Here is an 8771-nt window from a genome sequence, read left to right as displayed (position 1 = left end):
ATGGATTGGCTTCCTTTTTTTGTGAAAGGCTTCGGTGGAGTTGGGACGTGGGGTGTGGTACGTGGGGATGGATGATTGACGAAAGGAGGGCAGGAGACAATCCTACGGCAGGAAAAGGAACCTTACATTCTTTTTAGATAGTAGAGATAGAGATTAAATGGAAAATAGAGAAGAGGAAAAAGGGGAGAGGATTGACCCCTTTGGTGAAGAGATTGCCCCCGCACACACAAGCGGTTGTTATTTATTTATTTATTTTGGGAAAAGAGAATATTTTTCTCTTCACTATATGAGTTAGTATAGTATTGGTGTATAACAAAAATAATATGGAAGGGAACGAATGAAACATGCAGGTATATGTATATCATTTTTCCTCTGGTCCTGGCGGCCGGAACCCTAGCCGTCGCCAGGAGGCCAATCTTCTAGCGCCGTCCTCCGACGGCTCCCCTCCACCGGCGACAACGGTCGTCGGTGGTGACGGGGGTCACCGGATCCACGCGTGTGGATTGTTTTACTCTCTCGCGGTCTAGGTTTTTAAGCCGCTCATCGTCTTGGCTTTGGCGGCGCCGATGACGGCGCTGAATAAAGATTCTTCGGGTCCATCCCTGACGAAGCCTTCGGTCCTATGGTTGGGGGTGAATTTGGAAACCAGTCTGTTCAAGCAAGGATGGCGTGGCGGCGGCGGCATCTTTGTGGTGGACCTGTGTCCTCGGGCTCCGCCGTTGCGACGGCGTTTGCTCCAGCGTCGGCGCGGAGCTTGGGAGGTAATCTAGGAGCGGATGCAGAATATGGTCTGCACTGGAAGACAGAACGTGTGCTGGGTTCGTGGTTCGTGGATGGCAGATATGGTTTCCTCCTTCGGCGTCTTAGTCGTGGTGGGGTGCCAGATCTGGAGTTCGATGGCGTGTCCGGGGTGTTGCCCCGGTCTGATTCGTTCAACGGCAATGGCTTCACTTTTGGTGAGCCACCTTGAAGGTCCACAAAGCTGCATATCAGCGATGGAGCCGTGTCGAGCTCGGGTGAGGAGGTGATCCGTCATTCTTTTCTTTCGGTGGCTGCTATGGTGGTATCGGAGGCAGGTGACGGGCGTTGATGTGAAGCTCAAAGATGAGAGTGAAGGTGGCGGCTAGGGTTGCAGTCGCCACCCGAGTCACCCACGGGAACGACTCGGGGGCATGAGGTGAGTTTTTTCCCCTGGTAGTGAGTTGTGACTCGCAACCTTCTTTAGATTACTTGCCATGCAAAATTAAGTGCGTCTAAATTAATAATTTTACTCCCGTATAAGTTGAGAACATGTGGTTCTTCTATTAAATTCATGCAATCTCCTTCGCTCAACATAATTGCGGAGTATCACTTTGTTTCTTGAATTTCACATGTTGTTTCGTTAATATACTTCACGGTAATCATAGATATATGATAAGGGCATCTCCAACACCGACCCACAAACCTCCCGCATGTGTCCGGACCATACTATCCGGACCACGAAAGCCATCCAACGAGGTCTTGTATCGGTCCGCGGCGCGGTTCGGACGCGATTTCTCCCGCAAACCGAAGAGGCGGAGGCAAATGTCGGGGAGGGGGGGGGGGGTTGCGGGAGTCCGAACCGCTCCAAGCCCTCTTATGACCGCCCTGGCCCACCCTCCCGCGCATTTTCGGTCTGCGCTGCTCCAGAGTGTCAGCACCCGGATTCATGCCCGGCCAGAGCGGATGCGACCGCTCACTAGTGTCGGCATTGAAGTAGCACGCCGATCGAGAGAGCACCGCCCGCGCCGCTTCTGGGGGCAAGCGGCTGCCGCACGTTCAAACGACACGACGGCCGCCCATCCATCCGTCTGCCGCCCACAATGATGGCACGCAGTTGCCGAGCCGTCTCCTACGGCGCCACCCATCCGCCCCTCTGCCACCCACCACTGCTATGTAAACCGCTGCCCCGGTCATAGCCGCAGTCATCCGCCTCCGATCCCTCTCCGCACCACTCCCACCATGGATTTCTTCCCCGCCAAAGCTCTCTGTGACGGGCTGACGTCGGACCAGAAGAAGGAGATGGCCACCATTGTAGCCGACTGGCTGGCCGGCAGGCAGCCGGAGGACGCTGCCGATGACGAACCGGCTCCACCCTCTTCCTCCTTCGTGCCACCATCCTCCTCCTTTGTACCACCCTCGCCGATGCATTGCACCATGACCATCAGCGAGACCCGTGCCCATTACATGGACATGGTGCGGGCGGAGTGATAATCCCCAAGTGCAGGGAATCATCGTAGCAATTTCCAAAGGTGGAAGTGATAAGTATGGAGTGTCGAACCCACAAGGAGCTAAAGGTAAGATCAATATTCTCTCAAGCCCTATCTGCCACTGATACGACTCTACGTACACCGAACGTTTGCTTCCAACTAGCAACGAGAAATAAAACTATGTTGTGGGTATGAAGAGGATAACTTTGTATGATATCGGATAGCTAAAATATAAAAGTAGGTGCTGGTATCATAAAGTTAGAATATATTACTAAATATTATAAATAGCGAGTGTGGAATAATGGTGGATCGGTGTGCGGAATTGTCCTAGGCAATTATTAACAAGACCGGTAGTCATCATTGCAATTTCATATGAGGGAGAGGCATAAGCTAACATACTTTCTCTACTTGGATCATATGCACTTATGATTGGAACTCTAGCAAGCATCCGCAACTACTAAAGATCATTAAGGTAAAACCCAACCATAGCATTAAAGCATCAAGTCCTCTTTATTCCCATACGCAACAATCCCTCTTACTCGGGTTTGTGTTTCAGTCACTCACCAACCCACTATAAGCGAATCATGAACGTATTGCAACACCCTACAGCGGGAGTCCCTCACGCTTGCGCGACACGGAGGGCACCATAGGACAGCACCAAAATAAAACATACAACTCATACCAATCTAGATCATCAATCAACCCAAAGACAAAAGATATCTACTCAAAACATCATAGGATGGCAACACATCATTGGATCATAATATGTGGCATAAAGCACCATGTTCAAGTAGGGATTACAGCGGGGTGCGGGAGAGTGGACCGCGTAAAAGAGATGATGATGGTGATGTTGATGAAGACGATCACCGTGGCGATGATTCCCCTCCCGATGGCACTCCGGCGCCACCGGAAGAGAGGAGGAGTGGTTCTCCCCCTTGTGCTTCCTCCTCCATGGCCTCCACCCTCTGGTCCTTGGCCTTCATGGTGATGATGGCCCCTCCGGGATACTCCTCCATGGCCACCGGTGATGATGGTCCCCTCCGGCAGGGTGCCGGAGAGGGCCTAGGTTGACTTCTCGCGGCTACAGAGGCTTGCGGCGGCGGAACTTCCGATCTAGGTTTCTTTCTGGAAGTTTGGGTATATATAGAAGAGTTTTGCATTGATTTCACGTCAGGGGGGTCTCCGGGCTGTCCACGAGGCAGGGGGGCGCGCCCCCCACCCTCGTGGGCAGCCCGGGACTCTTCTGGCCTGCTTCTGGTACTCCGTGGGCTTCTTCTGGTCCAAAAATGATCTCCGTCAAGTGGCACGTCAATTGGACTCCGTTTGGTTTTCCTTTTCTGCGATACTCTAAAACAAGGAGAAAACAGAAACTGGCACTGGGCTCTAGGTTAATAGGTTAGTCCCCAAAAATCATATAAAAGTGTATAATAAAGCACATTAAATATCCAAGATAGATAATATAACAACATGAATACTTCATAAATGATAGATACGTTGAAGACGTATCAGCATCCCCAAGCTTAATTCCTGCTCGTCCTCGAGTAGGTAAATGATAAAAGAAATAATTTATGAAGTGTGAATGCTAGCAAGTGCATAAGTTTGATCAATGATAATTCCAATCACCTTTTCTAGCATCATTATATGTCATAACAATAGCTCATCTCATAAAACTTTTCATGATCAAGTAACAAGCAAGTCACATGTTTAAAGTATAGATCATAAACTTTCTTGAAAACTAACAAACAATATTCTCAGTCATCAAACAATTGCAATTCATCTTATTTTCAGGAAGAGTCTATGTCAGAGCTTTGATTTAGCAAACTCCACATACTCAACTATCATTTAATATTTCACAATTGCTAACACTCACGCAATACTTGTGGTTATGGAGTTTTAATCGGACACAGAGAAAGATAGGGGCTTATAGTTTCGCCTCCCAACCTTGTACCTCAAGGGTAATGTCAACAATAATAGCTCATGCTAACTTACATCCAATTAGATATATATATCAGGATCCTTCCAACATCCTGTGCTTGCCAAAGGATAAAATGTAAAAAGGAAAGGTGAAGATCACCATGACTCTTGCATGAGGTAGAAGATAAAAGTAAAAGATAGGCCCTTCGCAGAGGGAAGCAGAGGTTGCCATGCGCTTTCAGGGTTGGATGCACAAAGTCTTAATGCGAAAGAACGTCACTTTATATTGCCACTTGTGATATGGACCTTTATTATGCAATCCGTCTCTTTTATTTCTTCTACATCACAATATCGTATAAAGCTTATTTCCTCCACACCAATCAATCATACATATTTAGAGAGCAACTTTTATTGCTTGCACCGATGACAACTTACTTGAAGGATCTTACTCAATCCATAGGTAGATATGGTGGACTCTCATGGCAAAACTTGTTTTAAGGGTATTTGGAAGCACAAGTAGTATCTCTACTTGGTGCAAAGAGTTTGGCTAGCATGAGGGGGAAAGGCAAGCTCAACATGTTGGATGATCCATGACAATATACTTTATTTCAGATATAAGAAAACATAACCCATTACGTTGTCTTCCTTGTCCAACATCAACTCTTTAGCATGTCATATTTTAATGAGTGCTCCCAATCATAAAAGATGTCCAAGATAGTATATTTATATGTGAAACCTCTCTTCCTTCAATATTCTTTCATGAATTGTTCAAGTGACCAATTCTACGTTTGCTAACTTTCAATAAGTTTACTACCTATACTTATTATGTGTGAAGTCATTACTCCCCATGTTATAAGCATATGAAACATATATAAATTCAGGTTTATGACATTCAATTTATTCAACCATTTACTCTTAGGATATACGTGAAGCACATGAGTAAATGACAAACTACTCCAAAAGATATGAGTGAAGAACACTGAGTAGTCAAATAATTAACTAGCCATGGGAGGATTCTTTTTTATTCAATAATTCAGATCCAATGATTTTATTCAAACAGCAAGTAAAATTGAAAATACGCTCCAAGCAAAACACATATCATGTGATGAATAAAAATATAGCTCCGAGTAAGGTATACCGATAATTTTGAAGACGAAAGAGGGGATGCCTTCCGGGGCATCCCCAAGCTTAGGTACTTGAGTCTTCCTTGGATATTTCCTTGGGGTGCCTTGGGCATCCCCAAGCTTAGGGTGTTTCCACTCCTTATTCTCCTCTTATTGATATCTCACCCAAAACTTGAAAACTTCAATCACACAAAACTTAACCAAACTTCGTGAGATAGGTTAGTATGATAAAGAGCAAACCATTCACTTTGGTACTGTCAAAGACAAGGTTCATAATTGTTCTCACACAATTCCTACTGTACCATATCATTTCTACAAATTATATTGAGGAATATAAGTCATAGAAACTAGAAAACAAGCAAACTATGCAATGAAAACAGAATCTGTCAAAAACACAAAAGTCTGTAATGATCTGAACATAAACCATACTTCTGCTACTCCAAAAATTATGAAATAAATTGGTAGACGCGAGGAATTTGTATATTAATCTTCTGCAAAAAGAATCAACTCAAAAGCACTCTTCTGTAAAAAAAATGATATCTATTCTCGTGAGCGCAAAGTTTCTGTTTTTTACAGCAAGATCACATTAACTTTCACCCAAGTCTTCCCAAAGGTCTTACTTGGCACTTTATTGAAACAAAAACTATAAAACATGATTACTACAGTAGCTTAATCATGTAAACACACAAAAACAGTAAGGGTAAATATTGGGTTGTCTCCCAACAAGCGCTTTTCTTTAATGCCTTTTAGCTAGGCATGATGATTTCAATGATGCTCACATAAAAGATAGGAATTGAAGCACAAAGAGAGCATCTTGAAGAATATGACTAGCACATTTAAACATAACCCACTTCCTATGCCTAGGGATTTTGTGAGCACACAACTTATGGGAACAAGAATCAACTAGCATAGGAAGGCAAAACAAGTATAACTTCAAAACTTTAAGCACATAGAGAGGAACCTTGATATTATTGCAACTCCCACAAGCATGTATTCCTTCCTCATAATAATTTTCAGTAGCATCATGGATAGCAACTTTGTTCTCATACTCAATTGGAACCTCTTCCAAAATAGTGGAATCATTACTAGCTAAAGTTGACACTCTTCCAAATCCACTTTCATAAATATCACCCTAAGATTCAACACCTCCAAAATAGTGGGATCACTAATTCCTAAAGTTGACACTCTTCCAAACCCACTTTAAATGATAGTATTATTCATACTCCAAAAGATATAAGTGAAGTTCATGGAGCATTCTATAAATTGATGAAGGGACATATCATACTAGCATGGTCTTAAAGACAAAGAAAAACACAAAGGACACAAATCATGTGAACAAAACAAAAACCGAGGTATACCGATATTTGTTGAAGAAGACAGATGGGATGCCAACCGGGGCATCCCCAAGCTTAGATGCTTTAGTATCATTTGAAATATTTACTTGGGGTGCCTTGGGCATCCCCAATCTTGAACTCTTGCCTCTCTTTATTCTTCTCACATCGGTAACTCCTCGTTCTTCGAACACTTCAACTATAAAAACTTAACAAAAACCTTGTGAAATCCATTAGTATAACAAAGCAAATCACTACTATAAGTACTGTTGCAAACCAATTCATAATTTTTTTTGCATTATAGCTACTGTAATATAACTTTTCCATGGCTTAATCCACTGATAGAGACCGATAGTTTCATCAAAACAAGCAAGCAATGCATCAAAAACAGAATCTGTCTTAAACAGGACAGTCTGTAGTAATCTGGGAGTTTAGCAAACTTCTGTAACTCCTAAAATTATGAACTAAATTTGAAAATTTGAACAATTTGTACAGAAGTAATGTGCAAAAAGTTTCAGACCCATTTGACTTTCCAGTAAAAAAATGTAAATTCACCCACTACAGCCAAAGTTTCTGTTTTTGTTCTGCACATAGTAAACAAGCAATCTAATCATCCTAAAACCAAAGCTTGGCACATTATTTTTATAATACAATGAATATATACAAGGGGATAATTATTTACAGAGAAACTTCCATGAAAAATTCTACATTGTTTCTGTGAGCAAGAACACAAGTGCTCAAGGTCGACCCTCACTTCTTCAATGCATAACTTTCCAATCACTTCTCTTTTTGAAAAACATTTTAGGCATGAAAGGCAAGTAAATTTTTTTGTATTTTAATTCTTTAAATTTTTTTTGTATGTTTCACCCACAACTAAATAGCAAAAAAGGAAAAACAAAATCTACTTAGTGAAGAAAGCAAACAAGCACACACGAGAATATCAACCCCATGCTATTGCTCCCCGGCAACGGCGCCAGTAAAGAGCTTGATAATCCCCAAGTGCAGGGAATCATCGTAGCAATTTCCAAAGGTGGAAGTGATAAGTATGGAGTGTCGAACCCACAAGGAGCTAAAGGTAAGATCAATATTCTCTCAAGCCCTATCTGCCACTGATACGACTCTACGTACACCGAACGTTTGCTTCCAACTAGCAACGAGAAATAAAACTATGTTGTGGGTATGAAGATGATAACTTTGTATGATATCGGAGAGCTAAAATATAAAAGTAGGTGCTATTATCATAAAGTTAGAATATATTACTAAATATTATAAACAGAGAGTGTGGAATAATGGTGGATCGGTGCGCGGAATTGTCCTAGGCAATTATTAACAAGACCGGTAGTCATCATTGCAATTTCATATGAGGAAGAGGGATAAGCTAACATACTTTCTCTACTTGGATCATATGCACTTATGATTGGAACTCTAGCAAGCATCCGCAACTACTAAAGATCATTAAGGTAAAACCCAACCATAGCATTAAAACATCAAGTCCTCTTTATTCCCATACGCAACAATCCCTCTTACTCGGGTTTGTGTTTCAGTCACTCACCAACCCACTATAAGTGAATCATGAACGTATTGCAACACCCTACAGCGGGAGTCCCTCACGCTTGCGCGACACGGAGGGCACCATAGGACAGCACCAAAATAAAACATACAACTCATACCAATCTAGATCATCGATCAACCCAAAGACAAAAGATATCTACTCAAAACATCATAGGATGGCAACACATCATTGGATCATAATATGTGGCATAAAGCACCATGTTCAAGTAGGGATTACAGCGGGGTGCGGGAGAGTGGACCGCGTAAAAGAGATGATGATGGTGATGTTGATGAAGACGATCACCGTGGCGATGATTCCCCTCCCGATGGCACTCCGGCGCCACCGGAAGAGAGGAGGAGAGGTTCTCCTCCTTGTGCTTCCTCCTTTATGGCCTCCACCCTCTGGTCCTTGGCCTTCATGGTGATGATGGCCCCTCCGGGATACTCCTCCATGGCCATCGGTGATGATGGCCCCCTCCGGCAGGGTGCTGGAGAGGGCCTAGATTGACTTCTCGTGGCTATAGAGGCTTGCGGCGGCGGAACTTCCGATCTAGGTTTCTTTCTGGAAGTTTGGGTATATATATAAGAGTTTTGCGTTGATTTCATGTCAGGGGGGTCTCCGG

This window comes from Aegilops tauschii, chromosome 6 (assembly GCF_002575655.3).
Source record: "Aegilops tauschii subsp. strangulata cultivar AL8/78 chromosome 6, Aet v6.0, whole genome shotgun sequence".
In the NCBI taxonomy this organism is placed as follows: Eukaryota; Viridiplantae; Streptophyta; class Magnoliopsida; order Poales; family Poaceae; genus Aegilops; species Aegilops tauschii.
This window is presented reverse-complemented; position numbering follows the sequence as displayed.